This window comes from Amblyomma mixtum, chromosome 5 (genome assembly GCF_055824585.1).
Source record: "Amblyomma mixtum isolate Tamu chromosome 5, ASM5582458v1, whole genome shotgun sequence".
NCBI classification, from domain to species: Eukaryota; Metazoa; Arthropoda; class Arachnida; order Ixodida; family Ixodidae; genus Amblyomma; species Amblyomma mixtum.
Window position 1 is genome coordinate 116,045,642 of NC_143016.1, and position 17,378 is coordinate 116,063,019.

Below are 17,378 nucleotides of genomic sequence, written 5' to 3' on the forward strand. Positions count from 1 at the left end.
TGAAATCAAGGGTAGTATCACAGCATTTCACGAGACCACGTCACAGTCACACTATGTGCAGCGCCAAACTAAGCGTCACCCGCATGAAAATGATGGTCCTCTTGATGCATGAAAGCAGCTGATACGAACAAAGTTCAAATGTTAAGCTTAATTGTAACAGGTAAGGAATAAAAAAAAGGAAGGCTCTATATCAAGCCTACTAGAGAATTCGTGTTACATGACCTCATTGAAAGCCGATAGGTGTTCATGCTACAGCATTATATGGCTTATCGACAACGAAACCCGATGTCGAGGAAAAGTGGCGTCCAAAAACCAACGTGACCAGGCAAAGACAAATAAAATTTCTTTCAAAGGTGCGAGAAACTGAATACAAGACTTTCAGACTGCGAAGTGAGAACACAACCCATAGGCTACAAAACTGCGTTGTCCTTTGCGAAAAAAGGTGGACTTAGTATATGCTTTGTCTTACGACTGTATGCTAAAAAGAAGGAATGTCATTGGAAAAGAAGGAAATAAAATAAAGAGGAAATAAAATCCCATAATTTTTTTCGCGTAGCGTGTATGTGGCGTTTCGATAACCTTTAGATGAAAATGTGTTACAAGCGAAGCCCTCATCTCTCCGCGCTAGACAATCCAAACACTAAAACTTCGATGGAGGCAATGCCGTTAGCAATTTTTGACATAGCAGGAAGAGCTGTGGGGGGAATTACGCATTTACGTCAAGGATTTTTCTTACTAGTGTCCTTGCGATGCAATAGTTGTACAACGCAAAGGAAAAACGTGCACAATGTGAGCGCCGTTGCACCAGATGATGAGCAGAAGCACGACAGTGCAGTCGGTGCACTGTCTCACCCGCCATCCTCCGCTGTGGCGTCTGATTATCCTTGTATGTCATGTAGGAAGCAAGATACAAATATCTGCTTTTCAAGGAAAAGGAGCGCCATCATCAAGGACAAAAGGGAGAAAGCGGGGGCGGCAGGGGCGGGGGGGGGGGGGGGAGGGGGTTGGGGGACAGCAGCCTGCTGGCAGTTTTCCTGTACACAGTAGCGGTGTTACAGGAGACTCGACTCAGAACAACTCTTTCCAATTTTCGTGCATAGTAAAAACCGATTATTTGCCTTCCTGACTAAAGTGATGTTTGGCAGCGAATGGCGGATTAATGTTGCTAAAGTTGTGTTTAATAATGGAATATTTTTTTTCCCGCCACTGGATTCAATATTCTGAACCCAATTATGGAAAAGGCTCCGTGATCATCATTTGGAAGAGCACAGCGGTGTAGTCTAGATGCCTCAGAGATACCGTTATGCAATTGTACAGATGCCATCACAGTTAGTTTTGGAAATGGGCAGTGACGAAGACGCCTCCTTTTTATTTTTGGGCGTTTTATAAGAGTTCTGCTACCAGCGAAAGCACTTAAACTCTTTATTATTATCACGTGGTAGTATCTTAATAGAGGCATATTTCAGTTTGTCCCCAGCGTCCCTTGAAATTATTCATGGTGTTACATGTTAAAAGTGATCAAGATGCTACATGATTGTTACTTTGATGTCTACCAACGAAATGCTTTTCATATAGCCAGTGTTATGTGATGCTCTCGCCACTATTTAAATAGTGTCTACAATTAATCAATTGCGCATGCATTAGAAACCGCGGCCCAGCTATAGAAATCATATTATCAGAAGGAGGAAAGATAGTATGCGTAGATTAAGTGCCCAGTGCGTTAATATTCAAATTCGTGCAAACACTGCTGTGGCAATGGACATTGTGCAAGGTTCAGCAAACCTACGTGTTAAAAAAATTCACATCCTTACATCCGTCTTGCTGACGCTAAGGTTCACCTAATTTGTTTATACTGGCAGAAAGGCTGTCACCTTCAACAACGTCCAGATAACGTGTTGTGTCACTAGAGCCGTCCGACAACAGTCCCGGCCCGGCGTTTGGTCAGCAAGCGAGCTTCAGACCTAAGGGTACCACGCTACAATTTCAACGTCTAGGATGTTAGGGGGGCACCCAAAAAGCCTATGACTGGCTTGACAGAGGGGGCAACCCTACAGAATAAGTGATGACGGTGGAAATATTCCGAAAAAAAAATGTAGAAACACTGCATATGCGAGGCAAATAATAAAAACTTCGGACAAAGCGCGCAGCTGGCGAAAGTGCAATATCATGCCCACAGGACTCATTGTGCAAAATGAGGTTTGGAATTTTTAACCAAAGCATTTTACAGCCGTAACTCGCGCGAACAGATGGCACATACCAGAGGTCGTTTTACGCGTTGAGTAATAATTACTTTTGGGCTGTTAGTCTGCTAGACCTCCAAAAAAAGTGTTCTTTTTCCGTTTTCTTTCGTTATGTTTATTTAGCAATAAATTATAGAGGACATTCAGAGGTGTTATTTTCGATGGTGGGAAAAGAGGTTTACTATGAACCTTAATGGGGGCATTGCAACGATACGGACGGCCTTTTTTTATATTTTCTGTAACCTATCTTTGTAAAAATGTTGTCGCGACCCATACCAGGGGACAATAGAAAAGATCTGATATAAATAGTTCACAATAAACTAAACGTTTGGCACTAAGAGGCAATAAAGAATGAACTTTGCGTAAGTAGCTTGCATATCAGGCAAGTGTTTTAAAAAAGATTATTCATATGTGAGTCCAATGACACCGCTTTATCGCACCGAGCCACTTTGCTGAGGAAGTTATTTTAGCGCATCATAAACCAATCGTAAGTATAAAGGTTCTTAGGGCGCTAGGTTAATTTTCAACTGAGATTCTGTACTTGAAGCGAGCAATTCGCGCAATGTTTATTAGCTCTTAATCTCAATTCAATTGCAATTGTAGCCGTCAGATTATATTGACCTAATCTTTGTTCATGACATGTTTAGCACTATTATCAATGTTCAGATTATCGGTAATGTAAATGTTAAACCGTGTGTGTCTAAAAATACTGCCTTGCGGCAATCCATAAAAAATGGATTCGAGGTGCGATGAAGTATGGTTAATGCCAACCAGTTGCTGCCGGTGCCTTGATTATGTTCTCATCAGCTGAAAAAAATTCCCGCGAAAACCATAGGGCTTCACTTTGCGAAATAAAATTTTGTGATTTACGGAGTCGAACCGTTTCGAAAAGTCAACGAGAGTAAACTTCTTTTCATCAAAGGACTCTAAAATAAGTTTCTTTGTGATCACTAATGCTGTCTCGTTGATTTTCTCTTGACGCAGCCCAACTCTGAATCTGACATTAGGGTTTGGTGTTAAGGCTAGTAATACGAAGTAGTAAAAGCTTTTCAAAACATTTGGAAAAAAACTGACAGGATAGAGACATAGTTCGGCAGTTAGAGAAATTATTTTCGTTACCCCCTTTCATGATTAGGGCAATATTCAACATTATTGAACAAAAAGTTTGTATATTGCAAACTTCTGAGGTACCGTTGTGGAGATATTGGAGATAATTGTCCATCCTTCCGATGTGTAGTAAAATCTTTTAAATTCTTCTATTGCTTGCATAGAGCAAAGCCTGCCATGAAAACCAATGGGGAATGCTTTTGACGAGAGCAAAAACGTTAATAGCAAAACAATGCCAGCCTTTCGAAGGGAGATCTGTGGGACATATTGACTGTTATAGTGAAACCTTAAATCTTACAATGTAAGAAAAAATTGCCTTCATAAGTTCTTTCCTGTTCGAAAATGTTTTTGTTCACAGTTTTGGTTATGTTCACACAGTCTGTAGCCTTTTTGGAAAGATTCCTGAGGAAAATGTCAAGTTTATAATGTATTCTACTATTGTTGCGAATATGTGAGATGTTAACTTTGCAGGGGATATCTGGAAGTCGTCAGTGTTGCTGGTTTTACTATATTGTTACCGGCTATCGACTGTAGGACCGACAGAACATCACTGGTTGTAACAGGGGTCAGAAATGCGGTTTCGCTAGCCTTTTGACTCATACTGCTTAGACGCTGGTTAGAGTGCGTGCCGTCTGCAATGAACACAAAGAAATTAAAAGCATTTTCTAGTTGAGAACTGGGCTGCTGAGCGCTATGTAAAGTTATTTCATCCACTATGGGCTTTTATTTTAAGTTAAGGAAGTTATTGAGTCGCTTACAGGCAGCAACCTGAGGTTTTCCCCTCCCTTGTTCATTTTGTGATCCTCTTTAGAAGGGTTACTCATGTAGTTTGTGTTGACTTGCCGCTTTATATTGTTTGCTCTATATGTTGCAGCCTTAGAATTCTTAAATCGTGGATATTTTTTTCTTTTGCAAAGAGTTTAAAAATTATGTTCTTAATTCTCATCGCCTGTAGACATTCCTTTGTTGTCCGCGGCTGACATGCCTTTGAAGCTTGCATATTTGTTTTGTATGGAAAACAGTCAAAATACATCTGTTTATTAGTGGAAGTGGAAACACCGTAAGCTTCGTCAGCATCAGTTTCCTTATAGAGACTGATCCAGTTTACTTGTGACAGTTTATCATAAACTGTTTGTAACGTAGCCTTTGCGTATTGAATACGCATCTAATACATTAGTTTTGCCGGCTTGTTATGGGGGGGTGGGGGGAGAGGAATTCACAATCAAGTATATTGACTGCTGATCACTAAGATCAGCTGCCAGTACACCGGGTATTGGCGATTAATCACATGCATTTTTAATGAAGGCGTCTAGCAACGGTGATATTTCGGTAGTAATGCTTGTTGGCTAATTTATTGCATAGAAAAATGTGTTGGTCTGTGGTGCAGTGTATAACTCTTGTTGGAGAGTAAGCGTGTCAAGCAAGTTAATAGTGAAGTCCCCGCCTGATATGAGTGCGTACTTATAATCATTTACCCAGCTGAAATGCTCATCGATAAAAGAGCGAAATTTGTTACTGCTTCCACGGGGTGGTCGGTATATGAAGATAAAAAGCAAGCAAGTTCATTTTAGCATGAGCACTTCGTAATCATTTGTTACAACACAGAAATTGTTAGCTAATTCGCATTTTAAAAGCGTTTTCAAGAGTATCTCAACCACCTTTCCTCTCTTAGAGCACCGGTCAAGGAAAAATGTGGAGCATGATGGTAGATTAAGAACATCAGAGTGGCTTTCGTACTGCCATGTCTCAAAGATCATAACAACCTCAAAGGTAACGCTAAAACTCGCAAGGAAGGCACATATATCATCGCTTTCTGTTGTGCTGATCTAGCATTGAGATGCAGAAAAATGATGCTGCTTTTTGTCCGAAAACGGGTGCTCAGCTCATAAGGTTGTCAATAAATCGCAGCTTGAAGCGGTCAGGAGCGCCAGGACCTCTGAGATCTAGTATGCTCCATTATATTGCCAATAGCTATACGAATAAGCCAAACCAGTTTCCAAAACAACGCATTGAAGAAATGTGAATGAAAGCTGCAATATGCCTATTTTTCGCATGGCAGAGAAATTGTTTTTCGGTCACATATGTGTACGAGCAGTACACGTGATAGGGCATTGCACAAAAGTCAGGAAAATGTAAAATTATACGGGAGGAAAAGTCACTACAATCTCTTAGCACAAGCATCATACACGTGTGTACAAAACCTCTTTATTTGTAAATCTGGCAACGCAGACAGAAACGAAGAAAAAGGTGACAAAGCAGTGAACAGCTGTTTTAAATCTCCAAGTGTGAAATTTCTCATACCGAAAAGATAAGAACCACGAAAAGCGACATTGAAAAGTTTTAGTTTCATAAACTTGTCAAGCAGAATTATTCTATTTTGACGGTCCGTGTGCTGATAACAGAAACTTTTAAGCAACGTACGCGAGGCCAGCCTCACAGGTGACATGCAGGATTAAAGAGTTCTCACTTTTGCTCAATAAAATAATTTCCTTTGATACCCACACGTATTATTGATTTTTTTTCCTTCTTCAGCTTTCGAGCTTTGCCCCAAAGCATGTTTTTCTTGGCACACAAGATCGGTTATGTCAAATCCAGGCTTATCTGCCTTCGGGGTTTTTCCCGCACAGCCGACAGCAACTTTCGCGAGCAGGTCTTGAAACGAACTTTACCACCACAATGCCTTACCTTATTTCGTTGATATTGAAATGTTTGCAATATCGGATACTTGTCTGGGAGCTCTGATATTTCCTAAATATCAGGGTAATAAGAAATAGGGCGGTAAACTTCAACAAAGTTTCAATTTTTCCTACCCCTTAACGCATCAAATCTGTAATAATTTAATGTATAATTGCTTACAGTTCTCATTGTGTAGTTTACAGGCCCTCCATGGAAATGTGCCCAGGAAAGCAAGGATTTCTGTTAGCGCCCTGAACTAAACAGCCGTTTTGTCTTCAATACATCTCAGTACGCGTGCTTTCATGCCCGACCGCATACAACATATGCAGCCGCCTGTCAAGCCAGCGAACTCGTAGGCATATGAACACAAGCACGCACTCGAGCACATCATCTGGCGGCACACGTGTCTATATAATTGTGCTGTACGCGTCTGTATATGTCGAGTTTTCCGTTCATGCCCATCGTAAGGAAATACAGCTAACGTGAGCATGTGCGCAACTGAGTGATGGTCAGTTAGCGGCGTACGCAGAAAAGTTCTTAACGTCGCTTACCGCTAAGGAAAGTGAGCGACACATAACATGCAAGGAACCGATATTTAGATTCAGTCGTCTTGAGTCCGCACGCCCGTGCAACTCTTGTGCCGTGACAGGCGAGTCTGTCCCAACCACTGGATATCGGCAGGAGGAGGAAGCTGTTCGTTTTCCTTCTCGTGTGCGGTAGCCCGAAGCGTTTTCCATCGTCAACAGGGACGTTGATTAAAAGACAAAAGCTTCGCTGTTACTTTTCCTCGGCCCGATACGACACGTGCGACCACCGAGTCGCACGCTGTAGAGCAGGTGCTGGGCGCGTTCATCCGGAGACGCGTGTCCACTTTGCTGCCAAGCTTACGCAGGAGGCAAAACATTAGAAGCAGCGAGTAGTCTTTATAAAACAGTCGTGAGCTACTGTGCACCACGCGAAATGGTAGGTCGCTTGACATTCTCGTTAATGCGGGCGCGTCTATCAAATACACAATCTTCTGTCAAACTTATAACCGAATATCTATAGGGAACACCTGTCGAAAAGCAGCTTGCTGATATGAGCGGCTTGTTGCAGTCATCACGAAGTAGATCGAGGACGATCATTCCAGTAGGCTTTGAAGTCACTGTAAAACGCGGCGTGTCAGTGTGAGACGGCGGTCTATAGCTGCGCATTCGTTAACAGACACTGAATACAAGGAAGCGCATAGATTGGAGTTTTGAGAAGACAGAATCCAAGCTTCTGTTTTGTAGAAACGATGGGAACAAAACGTGGTCAAATGAGTGCGAAGATGCAGCGTAGTTGTCTTTGTTTGCAGTGGAGATATTGCGAGAGGTGCAAAAGTATTCAACGATATTTTCATTGCATGCGTTAACTACCCTAATACTCTTCAACGTTGACGGCGCACCTTCGAATGAAATGACCAATTGACGCAGAGGCGCACACATGAGTATACTCTAATATCTTTTAAATCCAATGCCTATTAGCTTTAAGAGGCCCTGCATTTTCCCTAACACTCGTTCTGTACACTGAACTCTGAAATACCGCTGTGTGGGGAAAAAGGGGGGAAATAAGACTTGGTTCCAGCTCTCCGTCTGTAACCACATCAAGGTTTTTTTTTTTTTCCTGGGCGATTTACTAAAAGGCTCTTAAGTCAAAGAATACTTGGACTCATCGCAGGTAGTTGCTGCGGTGTACAAGACAAAGACAAAGTCTTGTATATTAGCTGCCGTGTTGGTTCAGGGGTTATGGTGCTCGTCTGCTCTCCCGAAAAATGCGGGTTTGATCGCGGCCGTGGTGGTCCCATTTCCATGGAAGGGAAATGCTAGAGGCCCGTGTACTGTGCGATGTCAGTCCAGAACCCCACGTGGTCGAAATTAGCCGGAGCCCTCCACTACGGCGTCCGTCAAAGCTGAACTAGCTTTGGGACATTGAACCCCATAAGAAAACCCTGTATCTCGTACAGCGCTAAAGCTGAAACTTATAACCTACGGTTCTATGCTTACCGAAGTAATTACTTTAACGTGTAACATTCCTTTTATTAGGCAGTAGCTCTTAGGCGCCCGTTCGTGGATTCGGCGTCGTAGTCGCCGGTGTTGTCGGCGTAACGCGCCACCTGGCATGGAGTCGCTTAGAGACACGCCGCCTGCATCGACGAGAGCGGAGGAATGGATAATCGGGCGACTACGGGAAGGCTCACGAGGGTGTGGCTTGCAGCGTAACACGCCCCCTGCCAGCGGTGGCAAGTAGCGTGTGAAGAGCTGCTCTAAAATTTCACATTGCTGACTACAGTAATCGTCTATTTTTTTTATTCTCTGCCCATGCTCCAAATGAAACCAAATGACTCCTGAAAAATTACAGAGAACTGAAAAAAATAGAGGAGGAAGAGTAGGGGGAGAGGCGGGGAGATTAACCGGTAGATGAAACCAGCTTGCTACCCTGCACTGGGGGAAAGGGATGAGTGGTTATAAAAGTGAGGAAGAAAAGGGAGTGATAAGAAAAAGCCGAAGGCGAAAAGGCTTCGGCAAAGCCACAGCCTATCGTGCAGGCCTGACACTCTTAAGAACCGCAGGAGAGCCTGGCAGGAGGGCCTGGAGGGCCGCCCATTATCACCGTGGCCTGTATCCAAGAATCTTAACTTCGTTAGCGGGTGTAAATCTATGTGTTCCAGCGCATGGCGTAGAGAATGTCTTGCAGAACTGTGCGCTGAAAAATTAAACTTGCAAAGCAAATAGTGCACGGGGTGCCTAGCGAGGAGCCTCCTTTTTGATGTGCTCGCGCAAGGAGCGTTACCGGATTAGATAGAAGGAACGAAAGTTTAGGTATGTCCTTGCTTCTAGGACAGTTTAGGTATGTCCTTGAGCAAAGTACGGCATGCCTCGTTTAAGGACACGAGCTAGCACAGTACATTGTCGGTTGTTCAGCAGAAATTGAAGCGAGACAATGGTCATGTACTAACTGTATACGAGTCTGATATGTGCTTCTCTACCAGCTGTGCTCAGGAAAATGTTTGCTCTATCGCACTACACTTCGCTGCAGAAACGTGTTCTTTTATTAGCTTGTGCTTCGCAAAGAGTAACGTCCGCCCTGGCGGAAATATTTACTTCAGAATGCACCTTCGTTACGCACGCATCAGAATGTTTGTTTTCTCTACCACGATACTCGCCAAGGGAAGCAGGTGTTTAGGTGTGAGGTTGTTGAAACCGCGCGCTGTTGTTAGCTGACGTGAGCGCGAAATACACATTCTCGGCCGTTGCACTTGCTCCATCTGCCGCAAGTTTATTTTTGGTTGTTTTCACACTTGCAATGACGGCTGCATTCTTGGTGCAACCTTGCCTAAAAAAAGCTAGAAAAATGGCCTGCATTGATGAATCACAGGAGCGAATAGTCAGTTTCCATATGCGCCATTCTTTCTCTGTGCCTTTCTGATACAGATGTGGCGCTAAAACCTTGACATTGCTGTCGTCTATATACATAGCTCTGCAGCGCATGCAGTTTCCAGATGATCAAATGTGTCGTGAGCGCTTCTAATAATTCACGAAGCAACATCCTCGGTTGGAAATTGCATGTTTTCAGGGGCCAATATCCGCTATGTATTTCAAGAAATGCTTCGGCGCGGCAGACAAGGACAAAACGTAGAATAACACCACAGAGCGCCAACTAACAACTGATTTTGTTGGAACCCGCGTCAACGAATATATGCTTTGCGCTCATCAATGACAACAGAAAAAAGATAACATGCAGTGAAGACAGCATTAGGCAAAAAAAAATGATCAGCACCCATGGCACGTGTGGCACACGCGTACGTCGTCATGCCCCAAATCTAATCATTCTGATAGGAATTCTAATTCTCTCTTGAGAAGCGTCACAGATGGATTGCTCACGCATGTGTTTGTCCCCGAACGAAGGATGACTGCTGCTTCAAAAATTTCTCTTTGAAGCTTGTCTTTTCTGCGGCCTAAAATAACTGTACCGCTGAAGAGCGGGAAACAGCCACATTCTTTGCAGTGCGCCGGCAGGTGCTCCCCAGTGCGGTTCTTAAGAGAGTTTGAATGTTTTCTTAGTCTGTCATTTATTCTCTTAGTCTGTCCGCTATGCTCGTGGCGTGAATAAGTAGTACGGTGCTAAAGAGCTCGCAAATTGCAGCGCACATACTAGTGCTGATTTGCGAGGTGCAGTCTATACGACAAAACGTAAGAACATATGCGAATTCTGAACTTGACTCGAGTCTGACTCTGTCGCCACTGCAGCGGTGGCCTAGTGGTTGCGCATCCACCTCGCAGGCGGAAGGTCCGGGGCTCGATCCCCAGTGCCGCCGGGTATCCACCGGTGATACAATGGGTACATGTTTTCCCCTGCCGGGTGCTCGGCTAGTTTAAGGTGAAATGCTTGGAAAACTGGTCTTTGACCCCACCTTGAGAAGACAAAAATATCTTGTCCAATGGCGCTCTTTGGCGACAGAAGCCCTTGCGCAATAAAGATCCATCATTAATATATGCGAATGCAGTATGTGTAGCTTATATAGATCGCAAGAAGACATAGCTAACCAACAAAAAAAAAGTTAATTATAGTTCCTTGTCTTTAGCACACGCCATGTGGAAGTTAGGAGCATATATATGCAAGTATTTGAGGACGCGATTAAGAATTAGCTAAGTGCGCGTGCACATTCGCCTCTTTGAAACAGCTGCTGCTTGACAACTTCCGCAACACAACATCACGAGGCCCAGAAACTGTGTTAGGACAACGGTCTCGCAACAGTGTCTCTTTTTTGTCAACGCCAAACTTGTGTTGTGTTGAAAATGACCCAATATTTTCGCCTGATCTATGCTGATTTGAGCAAATTATGCCGCTTCTGACAAAAAAGTGCATGGTTTGGTTTATTAAGGTTTAACGTCCCAAAGCGACTCAGGCTATGAGGGACACCGTAGTGAAGGGGTCTGGAAATTTCGGCCACCTTGGGTTCTTTAACGTTCACTGACATCGCACAGTACACGGGCCTCTAGAATTTCGCCTGCATCGAAATTCGGCCGCCGCGACCAGGATCAAACCCGCGTCTTTGTGCTGCGTAAGTGAGAAGATGATGATGTCGATTATATGTGCTTGTTTAATGCCAAATCACGTATGGATCAGTTAACGATTTGTTTGATGCCAAATCATATATGCGTCAGTTAACGACAAGACAGACGCACGTCACATCAAACCTCATGTATAATTAATGCACTGCAGTCAATGCGGCCGCTGATCATTTTTCCGATAGTCACCTCATGTTTTTCCTGCTATTTCTATCATCACTGGCCATCCTCGTCGTTACCGCCGTCACACATCAGTGAAAGCAATGCAGACGTCAGCAGCAGGATCGAGGAAAACAGATGCAAGGAGTCGTTGCAGCAGTCGGCGAGGTCTCGTGGTCACGCACTGAAGGCCGTCCCGCCCTCTGGTGCATAAGTCCAGGCCGAGCAAAACAACCGCTTCTCCATCTCTCTTTTGTGGACAGCATGGGCGCTGAGGACCAAAACAAAGGGGCTGTGAGCCATGCCCGACTTTGCTTTGCGCTAGGCTACAAATTATCATGTTGCTGAATAATTCGGGAAGGTCACCCACACGCTGCAGGAAAGAGACGGTACGAATACCTTGCTCGATTACAGACGCTAAGCAGCCGGGTGCGTATACCCGCTTGTGGCGCTGACAACAGCAGAGCCGTCATAATAAACAACAAGAAAAAAACAATAAGGTGTGCGTCCGAATGCATCGTCCCTCCTTGCCATGGCCGCTTTTTTTTTGCAAGGATTGTGCGGCGCTCAGGCATTGTGCTCCTTCATGTACTGCCTGCACCTAGAGGATCCAGACAATGCGCTTTACCCACTGTGAGCGAATTCAGCGTCGATATCGCCAGAGTAGCCGTGTGGTAGATTATTTCGAAGCTGTGGATAATGACCGAATTGGCAATAACTTTCGTAACTGAGCTCAATGAAAGGCCATTTGAACTAACTAGCGTTCCAAACCAACGTCACAGAATAATGAAATGCGTCGGATAGGGGAATACCGCCTCACGTGTCGACCACTTCATGCTCTTTAGTGCGTTCAGTGGCCACCAACAAGCAAAATCGCTGCAGAGTAACCCCACAGAGTGAGTACATTGTTCTCAGCCGTTATTTTATTTTTTTTTTACCCATCACACCCAGGCGCTGCACTGGATTTTGCGGTTGCTTAGTTGCACCAAAACTGGGGTAATATATACCTTGTCCCTGCACTTATATCTCTGTAGTTGCGAGCCAAGGCGTGTATTGTCTCGGTCCATTGGTCGTTTTGGCCAGCGGCCTTGCTTGCCTTAAACTGGAGTTGTTTTCAGCGTCATTCAGAAATCATTCTCCTATCCACTTTGCACAGGGGCCAATCTGAGGTGCGTGTCTACTGATGGCATGCGGAATCTCCCCCTTTGCGGGCGTGGTGACGCTGCTGGGAACGGCCAAGCGCCGCAGCTCTCGCGTCGTGCCCAGATGCATATTGACATGCGGGAACGGCCGCTCGATCACCCGAATACTCAGCCTGAGAGAGGACGTGCAACGAAAACACCACGGACGAGAACTGGTGGCAAAAAAAAAGGAGCGGACAACGAGAAAAATCTCAGCGTTTGATCAGATTGCAACCATTGCGTTAGGGAGATAAGCTGCCATCCAGGAACGTGACACTGCTGTCTTCGCGTTCCATGGGGACAGGAAAAAAGAACGGAAGAATGGAGGGCGGCATGCAAACGCGAAGAGCGCTATTGATTCAGGCAGCAGCTTTCGACGGGCAAGTGCCACGAACCCCGGTATTAGTGACATATCGAGCGCGCGTGGCCCCGACAAGGGGGTAAACTGAATCCCTCAGGCTAAAAGGGCGGTGATGGGGCTCAAGGGCTGACCATGGCGGGGATGCTCTCTATGCTGCTGGAGGTCGGGTATGTCGAGTGCAGTGCGTATGAGCTTATCTGCGTCGGGACCCGTTTTGTAGAGAGCAAGAAACGGCAGGATTCGACAAGCCATTCAAACGACCAATTTGCACATATCAGAGGGAGTCAAGATAAATATACTGACTCCTCAAAATTCATACTGAAAAAATTGCGCAGATATCAATTGCGAAGATGCATATCAACCAACTTGCCCAACTTTCTGCTCTCCTCAAAATTCGCCTTCCATGCGAGAAAAACGTTAACATGCTTCGTTCATTGAAGCGCTCGTCCAGACTACCTGCGTTCTCCGCCGGTAGCTTTCAAGAAAAAGTTCAGAGGCCGAGACGTACTTCAAGGAGATTACAAAAACAAAAAAGGTAATGAGTGAAAGGTTCATCGCATTTTTTTGTGGAACACATCACGAGCTAGTTGGTTTTCCATCACAACGAAAACAGCGCAAACTTCTCGAAGGACGTCTCCCCTCTCTGCGTCCTTCGTGAAGTTTGCGCTGTTTCCGTTGTGGTGGCATTTTTTGTGCGTTTAAGTGACAAAGGAATCGACCGATATGTGTTAAACATACAGAGCGTTATCGTTTGTTTATGCGAGAGAAAGCGACTTCTCACCACAGTGCGTGTAAAAATTATCAACATGATAGCTGGGTAATAAGCGATACTTTGCAGGATATGACAAAAGAAAGCGAAAGGCGAATCGCAAGGCGTGGAACTTCAGTCCCGCTTCATGAGACGTCGTGGCCTTCTGAAGTAGAGGATATACCCCTTTCTTATGAGGTTCGCGGCTTCCACCCTGACTCCACGGAAATTCAGTATGTTTTTGTAGTGGGCACAAGTTTCCTTCTGCGAGGGGCCTTGCATTTCTCGCCAATGCTTGTGGTACCTGCAATTTATTTTCTGACCAAACGCGGCCATTTGCACTTACGAAACACCTCATGCGTCTTCCAAAGGGAGTGCTGTCTACGTGACCAGCTGGAACAAAACATCGGCGCGCCCTCGCCTGCCCATTTTCGCCGACTGTGAAGTACACTCACGGCGCGTGGCAGAGCCGTGTCTGCCTTGTTCCGCCTGGCGCTTCCTATGCAAACAAACAGGCCAGTGTCCGGACGGGGCTGCCGCGTATTTACGCAGAAGCTTCCGAAAGTAAAAACTTCGTCAAAAAAGGCCCCGCCACTTCCAGTGGCCGTACGTCAATCAAACATTGCCCTTCGACTTGGTTTGCAAGGCGAACAAAGAAAAAGCCAGATAGAATGTTTTCTTTTACTGCCGGAGAGGAAGTTAAAGTCTGGCCCCGCTGACGAGCGCAAGAGCTATCCCTCACCTCCTGCGCCCATCGTCAGTTGTATACACGTAACCCAGATGGCTGAGCTCCCCCCCCTTCCTCCCCCCCGTTCAGTGTCTGCCGGCGTCAGTCCCAGGGAGACCCTTCAAACCGGCGAGAGCCGCTGAGCTCGCCTGGTCTTGGCCGTGTTGCGAGAAACACCGTAGACTAATCTATTTTACTGCTCTTTGCGGTGGATCTACTGTGTCCGGTTGTCCACAAGACGTCTTTCTGAATCAGTCCTGGTATTGGTGCTCCAGTGTGCAGTGAGCGAATAGCCGAGAAGGAAAGTACCCGCTTCTACTGTGAGTCTGTTCTCCACTTCTGTCATCTGGGCAGCGTCAGGAAAGAAGTTACCTCCGCTGTATTATGGGCATTGTGAACTGGCCGGTAGGTCGATGGTAAGGGATGGATAGGATCGGCTCGTGTTCTGTGTCCGAAATGTTTCCTGTGGTGCACACGTAGTCGAAGGAAGCAGAAGGTATAAAATTTCTAATCTTCCGCCTCCTAACGAGGTGGACCACTTAAGTCATAGCACCCGCTAATAGTATGTTGAAGCAGTGACCGTAGTTTAGAGTTTCCGAGAAGACTGCTTTGCATTCTCATGAAATCACTCGAAATGGAGCTTAGCTCATAGGATCGAATGTGCCGGCAGTGTGGCTCTACCACGTTTCCGCATGGTGGCTATTTTTGACAGCCTAACGTCACGCATGCCGAAATCAGCACCTATCTTAGCCTTGCATGATTCTTTGCATATAGGTATGCATCAAGGCCAGAAATCTATTTTGTTTTATCTTGACTTTAGCTGTCGGCTGATTCCATTGTCGCCTGAGTTTCGTTCTCTCCATACAAGTCTAGTCGAATGGTAGGGTGATAGATGAAGGGCTGAAATTAGTTTCGTGTTTGGCTGAATACTCCACGTGGAAATATTTAAATGCATTAGGGTCGAAGAAAACGCCCTCTCGCTAGCGTGTCGGTTCCATATTATAGCGTGTTTATTATTTTCATCACATCGTTGCTCTTACGACAGCTAGCAGAACCAAAACGTGCCGTACGCGAAACCCCTCACAAATTGACCAGTATTCTTGCTTACCATGGGTTTGCGAATTGCGTTCCCCATACACCCGTTTCCGTTCTCCACCTATGTCTGAGTGCACTTGTCTGGACAAACGACGCATCGAACCAGGCGGGCCAGTGGTATCGACCATGTCTCTTGCCTAATATACTCGACGAGCAACTTCCCCTACTGTCCGGTCGCCCGCGTGCGACAGTATCGACCCGCGTGGACCAATCTGATGTGCTTCTGTCGACGCGAGTCCACAACGCTGGGTGCGAGCGAACCTGCTTTCAAACGCAAACTGGCGGCCACGCAGGCAAGATAGTGAGAGGAATACAGGCTTTTCAGTCTATTTCTTTCGAACTTGGAGCATAGGAGGCAGTTCACTCATTAGTGAGCCATGCAGAGCCGCGATGTCTGCACTTCGACGTGCCAGCAGCAACAGCAGCAGCCGGCCAACAAAAAGGCCAAAGCGAGAGAACAGATTCTTAAGCTTTACGCCTACGAGAAGAAAATGTCCGTCAAAAATAGAAAAAAGCAGAAATACACAAGGCCTGCCAAGCCCAAGAAGGTGAGTCTGCACTAGTCGCACCAGTGGGGAAACCGCTTAGCAATCAGCGTCACGATAAGTTATTCCTGAGAGTTCTCTGAACTCTCCAAATTTCCCCACTTATTCCAAGAATGAATGGGTCCCTTGCATTCTTTATGGCAACCTATCGAAAACTGATGCACGCTTGCAACATAGGCGTAACGTGTCTACAATAGATACTGCTATTTACCGCAGTTCGTTTTTATTGCAGGAAAGCAGTTGTGAATGTTTCTCAAAAAATAAATAAAAGCGAAGGATAAAATTGAGCGCAGTCTTGAAGTCAACAATTTCCATTCTTACGGGCATTGTTTTTTGAACTTGCCAGATGCTGAAACTGGTTTATTTGGCTAAGCATCACGATAGAATAAAATATATTGACAAATGATTACATCCGCAGCACAGTTTATAATAGACAATGTCATCTTCTGTACATTGCTTGAATTTTCTGCTCCCAATTTGGTCTAGCGTCGTCTTTGTTGTTCTGATTTTTCCCATACAAAATGTACACCCGCAGTCAAAACTTTATTCAAGGCAAGTTTAGAAAAAAAAATTATTTTCACCGCCGTCCTCACGCCCTAGATTAGATATATGTAACCAAATTGTTGCTTTGCGAATTGCAGAGTTCAGCATCAAATGTGAAGCTACACGCACAGGTGCTATAAAAATAAATTTTTTCATCTGAGTAACCTCGCAAAAATTTTGACGGTAGCCGTACATTTGTAGTAGCCCTCAGTAGACCGTTCATCCCCTAAAATAACGCTTAATCATAAGCACGCCCCGAAGCTCTGAATTTTAAATTTAACCGTGAACCATTTGGATGCACATTCTTGGATATACATCCCCTGAAAATACTATATTTTCATCCTCGTTTTCCGCAATAATCAATTATGTTGCGCCCTTGAAAAAAAATGACCCAGCTCTCGTTTTTGTTCCTTTGAAGCTAGAATATTTAACTGGCTGAGAAGATTACGTGTCTAAGGCTTTGTTAAGCACTTAAAGCGCATCCCACTCTCGCTGAAATGTTTCCCACGACTGCCGCAGTTTTTCTTTATCTATTCCAGTACTTGATCCAGGTACAGCTCTCAATGCCTCTTGTCCACCCATGAAAGGAAATCGGGAGATTGTAGCGTAGAACAGTGAAGCGGAATATTTGTGGATGGGAACAACTAGCGAATGAGTAAGGGAGAGCTTTTATTTTAAACGCCAAGGATGCGGGCAGTCACGAGAGCGGAAACACACTGCGTAGTGTGGGTTCACTGTTGTCGCTCTCCGCGTACCTTGCGCTGTTCACAAACCGCAATATGACGAACCAACAAGCCACCGTTTCACCCTCGTAAGCGACAGCTGTGCTAGGGTACAAAGCTATTGCAAGAATCATGCGCCGATATTTTTCAGAGATGCAATTGGAACTGCGACGACGCCCAACTT

The 17,378-nt window shown here is 45.2% G+C and overlaps 1 protein-coding gene across 2 annotated transcripts in view; it reads left to right on the plus strand.

Moving 5' to 3' along the window:
* The window catches only part of LOC149343415 (bcl-2-related ovarian killer protein-like), a 153,795-nt gene that overhangs the window by 124,034 nt on the left and 12,383 nt on the right, over nucleotides 1–17,378 (plus strand). The window lies entirely within an intron of this gene.